Source organism: Mauremys reevesii, linkage group 8, assembly GCF_016161935.1.
Source record: "Mauremys reevesii isolate NIE-2019 linkage group 8, ASM1616193v1, whole genome shotgun sequence".
NCBI classification, from domain to species: domain Eukaryota; kingdom Metazoa; phylum Chordata; order Testudines; family Geoemydidae; genus Mauremys; species Mauremys reevesii.
This window is the reverse complement of record NC_052630.1, coordinates 74,163,738-74,179,422: the sequence shown is the minus strand read 5'-3', so window position 1 is coordinate 74,179,422 and position 15,685 is coordinate 74,163,738. Positions and strand designations below refer to the sequence as shown.

The 15,685-nt window shown below is 41.1% G+C and overlaps 2 long non-coding RNA genes across 2 annotated transcripts in view; one reads left to right on the top strand and one right to left on the bottom strand.

Annotated features, from left to right (window-relative positions):
- The window catches only part of LOC120369657, a 91,787-nt gene that overhangs the window by 59,759 nt on the left and 16,343 nt on the right, over positions 1 to 15,685 (top strand). Inside the window, exon 4 of the long non-coding RNA XR_005583306.1 lies at positions 1,079 to 1,155. This is a non-coding gene — a long non-coding RNA (uncharacterized LOC120369657). The remainder of the gene's footprint in view (positions 1 to 1,078; positions 1,156 to 15,685) is intronic.
- LOC120369660 lies at positions 741 to 7,441 on the bottom strand. The gene is made up of 3 exons (XR_005583310.1): positions 7,305 to 7,441; positions 4,438 to 4,475; positions 741 to 911 (listed from the first exon to the last, which is right to left on the bottom strand). It is a non-coding gene; the product is annotated as an uncharacterized LOC120369660 (long non-coding RNA).

Below are 15,685 nucleotides of genomic sequence, written 5' to 3'. Positions count from 1 at the left end.
AGGTCCAAATTAACCCCTTTCTGGTGTTCGACTTTATTAATAAAGAAATCAGCAGTAAGACAACATGCGTCTGACGAAGTGGGTATTCACCCATGAAAGCTCATGCTCCAATACTTCTATAAGGTGCCAGAGGACTCTTTGGCGCTTTTTAGTAATAAAACAGATATTTAGCTGAAGCATTTTCCTCAGGTGAACCTGATCTTACAGGACCTCCCTCAGGACCACTCAGCTTAGATTCTCTTTCCCCACAAAACCAGTCCCATCTGCCTTTTATTTAAGTAGCGGTAATGAGTCACTTGCCTCAGCGAGTCAACAGAACCCATGTAACTCTTTCTAGAAGAATCAGAGACTGCTAACAGAGTGGGATGTTTCAGATAACAACTGTTGCAGCATCTTTTACTGATTTGTTTTTCTTGATCAATGTACTAAATGAATTATTCAGAAATGACTGACACAAACTAAATCCTCAAAACAAAAGAGCATTTTATCTTCTGGTAAATAGGATTTAACAGTTCCAGTCTTGTAAGTCCAATTTAAAAATAATTCACAGCACTGCTTTAAGTCACTTGTGCTGTAGTTATGGAAGACTTAAAAGCTACTACAAAAAATAAAGTAATAAAAGCAGACAATTACTACTTTGGTTATTTATTGTGCATCATACATATTTGTGTCTGACTGCTTTCATTTTAACTAGGTAAGAAAATATAACTTTATAACTTGCTGAAGGTGGTTACCTTTATTCAACGCCAACTGAGACAGAGCTGGTGTTCTGGAAACTGTATGGCTGTAATTACTGGAGACTCCTCCTTCAGTAGACTTGTAGTCGTGTTCCCATTTGTAACATTGTTCATTATATTCAACCTGCTGCCATCACTATAGAGCTTTCAAAAGGCATTCTGTGGGCTATCATGCTTCAGGACATGGATAATGAAATAGTTAGACTTGACTTGTATTATAATCACCTAACTTTCACTTGAAAAGTAGACTTAATAAAAGCAAGAGTGAAAGGCATTTTATGTTTTTAATAAGGAGTCTCATATGGTATTACTGGCTGTTTTTCATTGTGTTTCTCTTGCAGTTTTCCTTTTGAGGTGCCTGATACAAGAAGAATGGTGAACATCTCTTTATCTTAAAGCACTTCACAAAAGTACTGAGGTAATCAAAAATATTGATCAATAACTTCAAATTGAAATTGGAGTGACTTAAAATTTATACATATATTTTGTATCAAGTCAATAACTGCTTGCTAGTGAATAGACCCTTGTGTGTTTGAAGAAAGGGTAAATAGCACTACAATCTCTTATAATTAAATTTGTATACAATATATAATTATAAAGCTCTTAAAAAATCTGTCTGCCCTTACCATCGCGCAATTTGGCACAATTCTAAAGGGATTAAAGAAAAGTATATTTGTTACTGTGTTGTACGGTGTGTCGAGATGTGCCACACTATGAGCTGAACTTTAGAAATACCTAAATGCACAGTAAATAGTAGACAAAGATCAAACAATGAAACTAGAGGTCTGAGGTTATAACAAAGAGCTTCTATAAAGAGCATTACAATTTAAAACATATTTTGATTACAGTGGTACAAGCTTTTTTGCTTAGACAATAGCTGCTAAAGATTGAAAATGTTCTTCTTTCTCCTGGCTCAAGGGATTGATTCCCCTCACATTCACAACTGAATCTGCGCATCTCTCCACAACACGTCTTTTTTATGGGGAATAAGAGATCCAAAGATAGAAATATTTTGTGGGAGGAGGAGGACATAGACTGATCAGAAGCCTCTAAACAGAGGACTTATTTCTGAGCTAAGTCGGTAACTAGAACAAACTCCACTGGATAGGTGACGGATGAGCTCTTCCAAAGAGATAGAGTAGGACCTATAGCATCACCAGTGTGTACATGGCACACAACTCTTCCAGGCCTCAAGAGATGTGGACAATGCTGAAGTAATTGAGTGAAAGTACTGGATTAAAAACATCTGGCTCAGTATGGGTAAGATGGAAGTGTGGTTGGCTGGCAGAGGGAAGTGGTTTGGGAAAACTGGCTGGAAGTGACCTATCTTCTTAGTTAGGAAATCTGCTGTCCTGTAGTAGTGCACAGCCTCAGGCTCTCTCTCTACTTATCACTTGTTCTAGATACATAGAAAAAGTGACCAGAAATGTTTCCTTTCATCTCTGGCTGGCCAGGTGATTATGCCCAAATCTCTGTACTGCAGAACTAACAAGAGTGATTCATGTTTTGTCACTTTCAGACTTAACTTGTGCAGCATGTTCTACCCAGGTTAGCCCTAAAGATTGAAGGGAAACTAAACTAAACACTGGCCCCTGAGAGGATAAATTAGGCCAGGCAAGCCTAACTGACCAATTAAGCAGCCAGTAGGGGAGAGAGGCTACAAGGCCACTAATTAGAGGCAGGTGCACTGCAGCTGGGAAGGAAGAGAAGGGGCCTGTAAAAAGCTCAGGAGCTGCAAGTAGCAAGAGATGCTGCAGGAAAGGCAGGCTGTAGTTACTCCCTGAGTGGAGAGAGTTGGGAGGCTGGTATACCCTACCCTGAGAGGGTGGGAGCCAGTGATGTAGGAAAAAGCATCAAGGGCTAAGACTGTACAGGCCTTGACTACATGTTATAGGGTCCCTGGGCTGGAGCCCAGTATAGAGGATGGGTTAGGGTTCCCCTACCAGCCACTGGGTAGTGGCACAGAGCATTGGAGACGTCAGCCAGACAGTTGGTCCAGAAGGACTGTGATTTCCCTGGATGGGGAGGGCCAAGCCATGCACTGGAAGCTGCTGCTCCAAGAGCGAGAGAGAGAGGCTGCAGACAGAGAAAATGGGTAAAGAGACTGCTGAGGAGAGTGAAGCACCTGGCAGAACTGATCACCAGGACAGCCAGGAGGGAGGTGCCACATCACATTGTCTGGCACAGACAAGTTCATGCAGTATCAGTAGTTACTTGACTCATGTGACAAAGCTATCAACCAGTGGCTTGTTTAGACAATTCTCTTGATATATCTGTTCAAGCACACTCACGTCAAGCCCTTATTATACAAATCTCTGGTTAATGCTGTTAACAGAAGAACTTGGATGTTGGCTAAATTCTAAACCTGCTTGTTTTCAGTACATTCAATACTTGTCCTCTTTTCTGAATCTGTCAACTAGTTATGATGCCAGTTACAATGTTAGGTGGTTTTTTGTATGTATAGGCTTGTTTACTTAAAATTGGACAGAGACTATCAATTCATCTTAGATAGCCCTTTAAACATTAATGGACTTTTAGTCACACTGAGTTGTGCAGGCCTGAAAGTAGAGAGCTAGAGTTGAAGGATGTTGTTGTCCATTTCCAGTCTCCTAGGCTACAGAGAGTCTGCAGAGAAAATTATTTCAGCTGCTTACCTGCATTATACTGTACGACTGATTAAAAGATTGACATTATAGGCAATTTTGTCCTGCTACATAGTTTCTATTAAATGTTGGCTAATATTTGTTAAGAAAACAGCATTTTAGAACTTTCTTGTTGCATATGGCTGTAAGGAATTGAACACACAGGGTGAAATAGTGAGTCAATGAAGTAAATGGCAAAATTCCCATTGACTTCAACGGGGCCAGGATTTCAACCATTGTTTTTATTGAGCAATATATAGATTTAGTGTAGGATGATGTCAATGATGCCAATGATGCATTAATCTTATATGTGGTACTAAGGTTTTATGTTACTTATGTCAAGTTGGTGAAGCTGTTACTCAGCATCGGTGACTAGCTGCCAAATACTTCACAGTTGAAATTATTGATGAACCTTTAATAGTTCATTAGGTGGCAAGCAATACTACTCAGATGTTTTGTTTATCACTGTTAAAGGACAGGATGGTGATGGTAGGCAAATGACTCAATGCTTCATATCCTATGTGGGCTAACTGCTGGACACTGAAATGGGCATACTTCATCCTGTTTATAAATCTCTGAGGTCTGAGCTACTTATAAAAGGATTAATGTTCCTTGGAAATGTCAGTCAGAACTTTTCATTTTAATAACATGCCTGGTTGAATTCAAAACTGGCATTTTTATACTGACACTGTGCATGAACTGACATGTCCTGATACATGTGCCACCCTAGATTTAAAAAATAATAAAACCCCCACAATATATTGATGGAAACAATATTATACACTTACAGAACTAGCCTCCTTGCTATTATATTTGCTATTTCTTACTGACCTTGTAAATGCAACCTTGCTGCAGGCTTCCACAAATTGGAGCCCTGCTACCGTATCCCAATTCAGTAGGGCTGCAGAACCATATACTTACTGTAAGACCTCATTTCTGGAATACATTAGCCTAATAACTGAAATGACTGTCTCAGATAATTTTTGGTTCTGTTCTATGAGAGGCAGATCTACTGCCTTCCACTGTGGCTTCTCATGCTCATGCTGAGAATTTCTTACCTTCTTGGTGTTTTTCCACCTCAAGAAAAATAGCCTGCCTGGGGAAGAAAAAGAGAGTGAGAAAATGAAAACTGTGCTGTTTTCTTAGTTTTATTTTTAATGTCATTGTAAATATACATAAAGAACAGGAAGCACTCAAGTTCAGAAATTTCAGAATTAAGGGTGTCTGTGCAATCTTTATTTAGCTTCCTTGTGCATATGCACTATCATACAATCCTTCATTTCATGATCATATACTAGTTTTTCCCCTTATAACACATTTGCACAAATAATATTTCTTAGACTGAAACATTCAGTTTTCTTAGACTGAAATGTTCAGCCATCTGATAGGGGAAACCTAAAGACGTCTTGCTACTTTTGTATTGCATAAGGCAGAGAAAATGGAGTAGAGGCTGGTTATTGATGGAGGGAGTATAGAGTGTGTGTGCGCATTTGAAATTGGTGAACATGTTCTTTGTGGAGGCAGGAACTGGATATCTCATTTGGGAGGACTACTTGTGGAAGGGAGAAGCTCAAACGGGGAGTGGGATTGCTTCATGGGAGTGCCTCAACTTTGAAGGGAAAAGCCTGAAGCTTTGTTTCCCTATAGACATGAACTTGTTCATGGAATCTTTGTTACAGTACATCCTGAACTGTACTGTGTGTTTGCCCTGTTCTACTTTAGCGGTAATAATTTGAAGGACTGATTTACTGTTGTGTTACTCACTTCTACATATGTGTAATGCCTGGGATTTCAGTGGTATTACACTGATGTAAAAATGGTGAATCAGGCCTCAGAATACATAAGATGCACACTGTATCAAACAGAACTTCAGTAAGGGCAGGTCTACACTAAGGGCAGGGGTCGAACTAGGGTACGCAAGTTCAGCAATGTGAATAGCGTAGCTGAACTTGAAGTACCCTAGTTCGAACTACTTACCCGTCCAGACGCCGTGGGATCGAAGTCCGCGGCTCCAAGGTCGACTCCACCACCGCCGTTTGCAGTGGTGGAGTACCGGAGTCGACCGGAGCATGCGGGGAGTTCGAGCTATCACGTCTAGATTAGACGCGATAGTTCGAACTCCGAGAAGTCGAACTCACCGCGTCGACCCGGCAGGTAAGTGTAGACTAGCCCTAAGTGTAGAATGGAAGTAACTGAATAAACATTAGCAGTTGGTAGAACTGCTGTAACTTCATCATAACCACAGCTTGTCTATGACACTGATTGTCCACAACCACTTTTTGCTTATGCCACATCCATGCAGAAACTCAGTAGCACACAGCCTGAGCTTTATCATGGGGAAAAAACAAAATCTGCTGGTTTATTACTTTAATTTCTTTAGGTTTGCACAAAAGTGACAAAGTTGCTTATCCAAAGATCTATACACTACAACTCTCCCTCTTCAAAAAACCCCCCAACAAACAAACAAACAAACAAACAAACAAACAAACAAACAAACAAGGCTATCAGAACACACAACTCCCATCTCCAATACAGATCTAATCACCATCTAAATCTACCATATGCAGGAACTTGTGCAAAGAAATGCTAAGTGAATGGAGTTGGGGAACAATTAGTTGGTGAGGGTCACCTTTCACAGGAATAACTAGAATAGTGGAGAGGGAGAAACTGTTGCAGAGAGAGACAATTTTAAGTTTCCTCCTTTTACCCAACAGTGCCAAGTTACCTTTTCAGCAGTCTCTTTCCTTCTCCAGCACTTTCTGTTTACATAAAAACTAAATGTATATTTAACTGTTTCCCTACTATCTTTCTCGTATCTTTCTGTTAAGAACGGTTTTATTTTGGAAAGATACATTTAATAATTCTTCTCCACCCCCAAAAGTCTTATTAGAAAAGCTCTTTAAAAATGAAATGTTAGTTAATCATGCTCTAATATCAATAAGTTACATCAGAATGTTCCTTCTAATGCACAACACAGGTATTTTTAAGGCACTTGGCTTTGTATCTCCATAATGCTTCCAGGGCATACATTATTAATGTATTGATGCACACCAGTTGTGGCTTATTACTATAGTAACTTGCATAGAAGAGTCGCCTTCTAACATGGAACCAAGGATTGCTTCCAAAAAAAAAAATCACTGAAGAGGAGGAAGCCAGTATGATAAGCAGTCAGTTTTGTCTGGCAGAGTTTATAGAGGGATATGGCATTCTTATTTATCTTGGAAAGAAAGCATTAAGGTGGCTGACCTATGCATGAACTTGCTTAGCCTATGCTGTTCTTTCATGAGTAATAGTCTTATGTAACAGTGACATTTTATGATGTGAGGCTGGACATGTCTCAATTAACTTTATAGAACTGGGATTAAAGCGGAATTGTTTGTCACAATTATATTGCCTCTTGCTCATTAACTCATTAAACCTATGTGTAATGGTCCCTCACTCTCCCGCTCAGAGGGAGGCCACTCAGGCTGGTCCTGTCGGGACAGGACTAGAGTCTGCAAGACAGGCAAGAGCCCCCAATAGGGCTGGGCAATTAATAGTCCCTGTCAGGCTTTTGCTGGGGTTTGGGTGGCTCAAGCAGTCAGCCCTTAAACCGAGTCTATTAGGGCTGGCTTTGGCCTGGGCGGAGCTCAGGCAGCCAGCAAACAAAACAGTTTACAGGTGAGTGGTAAGGGAAGCTCCTCTTCAGAGCTAGAGCCTCCTTTCACAGCATAGGGGGTCAGCCACCCTGGGGTGGGGTACCAGGGGGACATGGGCCCACCCTACTCCACCATGTCACAGCCCAGGGCCCTGGCAGGGGCAGAATCTGCTGCCCCTGCATCGGTGGGGATCCAGCCACAACACATTGACTAGGCCACCCCTGGCTCTGCAGCCAGCTGCTTTGGGGCTGCCCCGGGCCACTTCTTGTCACCCCGGGGTTCGGTACCTCTAGTCTCCAGGCCTCTTCCAGCTCCTCTGCTAGACGGCAGCAGGCACTCTGGGCCAGTCCTTTTTGGTGTCTGTGGATTGGGCATCACCTGGTGAGGGTTTTTCTCGGGGACGTGGCTCAACTGTCAGAGTGTCCTTTCCCTCAGCAGGCTCTCCCTCAACTGTGCTGCAGGGCCGGCCGGCCCTACTTCCAGCCACGCCCCTGTACTTCCGGCGAGGGGGGCGGGGCGATCAGAGGGAGGCCACTCGGCCTTGCTACACTACCATTTTCAAATGTAGGTGCCTAAAGTTAGGCACCTAAATCTATATTAGTCACCAAAATAGGAGGCCCAATTTGCTAAGGTGCTGAGCATCAATAGCTCCCGTTGATTATTAACTTTGCGGTTATTTCCCCTCTTCTGTTGCTTGCAATGCAACTAAATTTGACACTACTGGAGGCATTGTTCTTTCATATTGGATATAGAAACATGGTTTGCTTCCTTAGTGTGCATTTTAAAAAAGTGAAATGCATATAACTGGAAAAATAATTTGTAATTTTTGCATTAAACTTCCAAACTTTTATATAATTTCTGTTTAGCTAAATTCTATCTGTGTTCTAGTTCAATAGATCACAAGGGGGTTGGAGGAATGACCCTGATGTAATATTTAAAAGATTTTTGGATATTTAAATGGAACAAGTGATGGCAACAGTTTACAAGGTGAAGGTTGGTGAAATGGAGTTTCTCCAAACTGATTATGCTAAATCAGGGGTTTGGAAGAGAGATGGATGAGTCAATGAAAGTTGGTCTTACGCAGATGACATAAGGATCATCAGAGGTGAATGAATAGAATAAAGACTTTGATTTTCCTAAATAGCAGGGAGTTTTTCAGGAATAGAAAGAGAGATGCGTTGGATTAATGGCACCTTTCTTTGAGCTAGAGAAGGACACCTAGGAACAGAAGAACAACAGTATTGGAGCTATGAAGTTGGCACTCAGGGTTTTTGTAGCTGTGTTGTAGGTTTTATTCCATGGTCTGTAGCATAACATTCTTGCTTCCCGGAGAGATTGCTAGTAAATTAGTCACCTTATTGATGATTTTCTCTATTTTTCTCTAATAAAGCGACTTTTAGTTAATCTAATTTGAATTGAATTGGATTCTGGTGAACATATAGTGGAGACAAACACTGCTGGATATTCCTAAGTGAAGGGAAACTGAAGTTTGGCCTCAGGGGAGGCTGAATTAGAATAGAGATCTAAATGACTCAAGCTCTTGGCCAAAAACATAGGAAGTGCTGGTCTTATTCCAAAAGTTACTGTGAAGACGCAGGCATTTACACAACTTTTAAGAACTTCAGTGTGCTAGGTGCTGGTGACTAGATCTAATACAGTTCATAGTAAACTGAGCTATACCAGTTCCTGTTTGAGAAACAGGTAATACCATGCTGGATTAATAATGCGCTGATTTCCAAGACATTAAAGAATGTATTGAAATTTGGAATTAAAAGTCATTTTGGTTCAATAAGTAATTTATGAGTAGCTATAAAATAAAGTAATGACATATTAAAAGCAAATACAGTATGTATTTTTAAAGAGCTAATTTTAAAAATAGTTCAATAATATTTATATGATTAATCATTTCAGACTTGAAAATCTAATTTCTATTTGTTTTTCCTTTTTAGAATGTCAAAGTGTAATGTATGATGAACAGTGCAGGAAATGGCAAGACAGACTGTAGTCTTCTAATGATTTCCTGGGTCATTTATAATTTACTAATGCTGTCACAAACCCGTCCCATTTCTGTTAGACATACATGGATTAATGTGTTTAAAATGGAATTATAATTTAGGGCTAGACAAATAGTTTCCACGAAAATAGCAACACTGTCAATGTCCTTTGGCTTGGGGGTAAAAGCTGAAATAAACATGATCCATCAATCTCTTACCATTCCAGAAACAAGCCAGAAATACTGATGATCCTTGCAATTGACACCTGGATGTTGATAGGAGCTCTGATGCTTTGGTTGTCAGTGTTCTAAGCAGCCCTAGAAAGTAATCTTGGGATCAAAGGTTGCTCACAATCAGCATGGCTTCAGAAAGTTAGAAACTGTGCTCTCTCTTTCCTATATTTTGTATGCACGTATACTAATGTGCACTATAGCATAAGGTTTAAAATGGTAATGGTGAGGCTGAGAAGTTCCTCTGTCTTCTTTTAAACTGTATTAGCATTTCACACTCTCTTGTCTGATTTTTATAAGCCCTTGAAACTAGTTTAACAGTAGCCTTAAATGTAGTGATTTTTGCAACTAATGGGATTAGAACCACATCATTTGGTGTAATCCTTATTTATTCAGATATTTTAAAAATATACATTTTAAAAATTCTGTTTTAAAGTACCACCATCCTTTCATATGGTGTGTGACTTTGGAGAGTCTTTCATCTCTGTATTTTGTGTACTTGTTCTTTTTTTTTAAAGCAAGGGAAGGGGTTCAGACATTTTTTGAACTCTCAGTACTTATGAAACACCATTTTAAAAGCTCTTTATAAATTATCATGTTTCTTGGTACTGATGAGGTGTTCCCACATTGCTGCTCAATTTATTTACTCAGGAGACCAATTTATTTCACTACTTTCTGTTCTAACTGTTTGCATTGACATCCAGGTCCGCTTTGAGCAAGCAACTGTGACAAGTTGTTTATTAAACTGTAAACGGGTATTGTCTGATTCTAAACAATGGCTTTATCTAATTATGAAACCCTGTGTATCATTTTAACCCCAGGCGATTGGTTATACAAACCGGGTCTAGTACATCCTACAGATCTTAATTCTTTAAAAAAAAAACCCTTCTAAGTTTGAATACTCCATCGTACAGTGAAGAATTACCCTTCTTATCTACTGAGAATTTTTATAGACCAGTGTGTTGCATAAAAAGACTGTAGAATATTGGATTGATCTTGATCAGTACATTAAAAACTAAAGGGAAAGGAGGATGGTGTAAAAACCAGAGCTGACGATTAATCGTAGTTAACTCACATGATTAACTCAAAAAAATGAATTGCGATTAAAAAGATTAATTGCACTGTTCAACAATAGAATACCAACTAAAAATTATTAAATATTTTTGATGTTTTCTACATTTTCAAATATATTGATTTCAATTATAACACAGAATACAAAGTGTACAGTGCTCACTCTATATTATTTTTGCTTACAAATATTTGCACTTAAAAACGATTAACAACAGTAGTATTTTTCAATTCACCTCATACAAGTACTGGAGTGCAATCTCTTTATCACAAAAGTGCAACTTCAAATGTAGTTTTTTTTGTTAAATAACTGCACTGAAAAACAAAACTAAGTAAAACTTTAGAGCCTACAAGTCCACTCAGTCCTACTTCTCGTTCAGCCAATCACAAAGAGAAACAAGTGTGTTTACATTTATGGGAGATAATGCTGCCCACTTCTTAATTACAATGTCACCTGAAAGTGAAAACAGTTCGCATGGCACTGTTGTAGCTGGCATCACAAGATATTTACGTGCCAGATGCGCTAAAGATTCCTATGCTTTTTCATGCTTCAGCCATCATTCCAGAGGACATACATCCATGCTGATGACACTCATTAAAAAAATGCGTTAATTAAATTTGTAATTGAACTCCTTGGTGGAGAATTGTATGTCTACTTCCAAAATCTGAGAGGGATGAGGTGTGGAGCATGCTTTCAGAAGTCTTGGCCTGGTCTACACTAGGCGTTTAAATCGGTTTTAGGAGCGTAAAACCGATTTAACGCCACAACCGTCCACACTAGGAGGCACCTTATATCAATTTTAATGGCTCTTTAAACCGGTTTCTGTACTCCTCCCTAACGAGAGGAGTAACGCCAGTATCGGTATTAACATATCGGATTAGGGTTAGTGTGGACGCTGATCGACGGTATTGGCCTCCGGGAGCTATCCCACAGTGCACCAGTGACCGCTCTGGACCGCAATCTGAACTCGGATGCAGTGGTCAGGTAAACAGGAAAAGCCCCGCAAACTTTTGAATATTTCCTGTTTGCCCAGCGTGGAGCTCCGATCAGCACGGGTGGCGATGCAGTCCGAAATCAAATTAAAAAAAGAGCTCCCGCATGGACCATGCGGATGTGATCGCTGTAAGGGCAGGCAAATCCGTTCTATCAGCGCTCCGTTACAGAAGATGAAATTCAGAATCCTTTTTTAAAAATCTCCAGACAGACGCCATAGCAGGGACTCAGCGCACTGCAGCGTGACAAGCGTAACGGAAAGCCAAAGAATCAAATGGACGCTCATGGACTGGAGGACTGAAGCTATCCCACAGTTCCTGCAGCCTCCGAAAATTATTTGCATTCTTGGCTGAGCTCCAAATGCTTCTAGGGTCAAACACACTGTCCGCGGGTCAGGGCATAGCTTGGCAATCTACTCACCCACCCCCCACCCACCCCCAGAAGCGAAAGGTAAAACAATCCTCTGACTCTTTTACATGTCACCCTATCTTTACTGAATGCTGCAGATAGACGCGATAGTGCAGCACTCAACACCAGCATCCTTGCTCCCCCCCCCGCCATGGGCGGCTGATGGTACAATATGATGGAAATCCATCCTCATCATCAGCATCAGCTGATCGTGCAAAAAGCTGGAAATCCATCCTCATGATCAGCTTCAGCTGATGGGACAAAAGGACTGGTAACCGTCCTCGTCATCAGCCTATTGGCCCTAATTTTTTCTGGTGGATGGATGGTGCAATATGGCTGGTAACCATCCTCATCATAGCAACAGGGGGCTGAGCTCCATCAGCCCCCACCCTTCATGTGTAAAGAAAAGATTCAGTTGCCCCTGGACTAGCAGTGGGATGCTGGGCTTCTCTCCTACACACTGCTTAATGTCCTGTCTGGACTATCATAGCAGCTGGAGGCTGCCTTCCACTCATTTCTCACTAACAAGTCAGTGTGTCTTATTCCTGCATTCTTTATTAATTCATCACACAAGTGGGGGGACAATGCTACGGTAGCCAAGAAAGGCTGGGGGAAGAACAGAATCAACAGGTGGGGTTGTTACAGGAGCACCCCCTGTGAATAGCATACAGATAATTTCTGCAGGCTCTGACACAGAGCAGCTGTGCTCTCTGGTTCTATGATACGGTGGTTCTCTAGCACACTTGCCTATATTAGGCAGCACTGATTCTATTTTTAGATACCAAAAAGGAGGGATTGACTCAGGGAGTCATTCCCAATTTTTGCTTTTGCGCCCCTGGCTGATCGGCCAGGGGCACTTATGACAGCAGCTAATGGTACAAAACGATGGAAGGTGCAATATGGCTAGTAACCAATCTTGGCTTTGCGCCTGGCTGATTGGCCAGGGGCACTAGCAGCAAATAGTACAAAAGGACTGGTAGCCATGATCATCCTCAGTTCCAATTTATGGAAGGGTTTGGATGGTGCAATATGGCTAGTAACCATCTCTGCTGTCATGCAAAAGCAAAAGCATGCTTCTGTGTAGCGCTGCTGAATCGCCTCTGTGAGCGGCATCTAGTACACATACGGTGAGAGTCACAAACGGCAAAACAAGCTCCATGATTGCCATGCTATGGCATCTGCCAGGGCAATCCAGGGGAAAAAGTCGCGAAATGCTTGTCTGCCGTTGCTTTCCCAGACGAAGGAGTGACTGACGACATTTACCCAGAACCACCCGCGACAATGATTTTTGCCCCATCAGGCACTGGGATCTCAACCCGGAAGTTCCAAGGGGCGGGGGAGGCTGCGGGAACTATGGGATAGCTAGGGAATAGCTACCCACAGTGCAACGCTCCAGAAATCGACGCTAGCCACGGACCATGGACGCACACCACCGATTTAATGTGTTTAGTGTGGCCGCGCGCACTCGATTTTATAAAATCTGTTTTACAAAACCGGTTTATGCAAATTCGGAATAGTCCCGTAGTGTAGACGTACCCTCTTAAAAGAACAACACTATGATGTGGAAACTACAGAACCCAAACCACTAAAAAAGAAAATCAACCTTCTGCTGGTGGCATCTGACTCAGATGATGAAAATGAACATGCATAGGTCCACACTGCTTTGGCTCGTTAACAACCAGAAATCATCATCTGCATTGACGCATGTCCTCTGGAATGGTGATTGAAGCATCAGGGGACATATGAATCTTTAGCGCATCTGGCATGTAAATATCTTGCGATGCTGGCTACAACAGTGCCATGCAAACGCCTGTTCTCGCTTTCAGGTGACATTGTAAACAAGAAGCAGGCAGCATTATCTTCTGCAAATGTAAACAAACTTGTTTGTCTGAGTGATTGGCTGAAGAAGTAGGACGGATTGAACTCGTAGGCTGTAAAGTTTTACATGGTTTTATTTTTGAATGCAGATTTTTTATACATAATTCTACATTTGTAAGTTCATCTTTCATAATAAAGAGATTGCACTACAGTACTTGTATTAGGTAAATTGAAAAATACTATTTCTTTTGTTTTTTACAGTGCAAATATTTGTAATAAAAATAGTGAGCACTGTGCACTTTGAATTCTGTGCTGTAATTAAAATCAATATCTTTGAAAATGTAGAAAACATCCAAAAATATTTAAATAAATGGTATTCTATTATTATTTAACAGTGTGATTAATTTTTTTAATCGCACGATTAATCGCGATTAATTTTTTTAATTGCTTGACAGTCCTAATACAAACTAATGGGAGGGGAATGAATCAGCAAGAGCCATTGCTTAGGCTTCAAGGAACCTCGTAGAAATTTTAAGAAATATTTTCCAAATGGACTCTTTAAATGATGACGCACAGGTATGGCTATGGAAAGTATGACGGGGTCTGCTTACCCCACACTAGCCCAGACAGGGTTAAGCCCATGGTATTGACAGTGGAAGTCCCACCTCCCTGGCAATACTGGGCATGTTCCAAGTGCTCGAGTAGTATAAAGGGAGGGAGCCCATCTCATTCTGCGCTGGAGGCCGCAGTGGAAGGACCTGCCTGGGAAGTTTCTGAGGAGGGCCAGCCACAGCCACTGACTGCACCGGGAATCGGAGCCACCTACGGCCTGCCTGCACCCTGGCGACTGGAGGAACCCTTGGAGATGACTGGCCCTGCCAAACACAGAGGACCGACATATCATGGGAAACCCCAACACAGACTCTGGTAGGAAGTGACCCAGGGAGGGTGACGGAGTGGTACCCCCCCCTTGGGAAACTCAGCGTATTTCGGTAGGACTCCTCCCCCCCCCCCCGCTGAGTCAGTGGCAAGCCGCTACGCCTCTGTTAGGGCTCTGGGTCGGGGCCTGGTGGAGTTGCGTGGGCCTGGGCCCCCCTATTGGGGCTACCACACCTCATAAGGTGTGCCCCAACGCTATAGACTCTGGCCGCTAGGCCACACTGCCCTGAACCAAAGGGTGGCTCTATTGACTCTGGCCGCTAGGCTATGCTGCTCTGCACTGAAGGGCTGCTTTATAGACTGTGACTGACGGGTCACGCTGCCCTGACCCTAGGGGCGTGGACCCTCACAGAAAGCCAAACTGGGTACTCAAAAATAAGTTGAATAGATCAGTTTGAAAAACCCTAAACTTTCTATCCATTGTTTTGTGTCAGAGGATTGAGTGCAATCAGTGCTTTTTGTCTTCAGCTGTCAGCAAGTCAGCTTTTCTAGGAGGGTTTCATAGACTAATCACAGAAAGGTTTTTACTTTTCAGGGTTTTACTTTTTAAAGTGGCACTGATAGACTTCTCTTGCCCTGCAAAACAACTGAAAATTAATGAACGAACGTTTTAGTTACCATGAAGTAAAAGGCAAAAAAGTTGGTGTTTTTTTTTTCCAAAAGAGAATTGGTACCAACTAGTATATTTATGCTCTAGTAACATACATTTGAAATAGATTAAACCTCTGTGAATGAGGTTAATTACTTTCCATTGAGAGTCCACACAGAATGTAGTTTGTAAACAAAATGCATTTAATTTATTTTTGATTTATCTCTGAAAACTTTCAGCTTGCTTTCCTAAACGTTGCATTAATGATCTTGTATAATTGGTTTTGCACACAAAATCCCTTTTGGTAGTTTCATTTTGAATTTCTTATGAAATATGAAACTATTTAAAATTTAATACTGAATTAATATTAATTTAATAAAATATTTTAATATTAAGCTATTAATATTTCATATTTTACACATATGCAGATTTTGAAAGCCATTCTAATGTTTTCTGACAAACTGTCCAGTTCTACAAAGACTATTTTGAAATCTTTCTGATTGCTCAGTTTCTGCTTAGCAGCTAGAGATGACAAGGTCAATGGTTATGTTTATTCAAACGCTAAAATTAATGCAAATGAGATGCAGGACACAGAGAAACACATGAAAATTTACCTAGTCTAATAGAG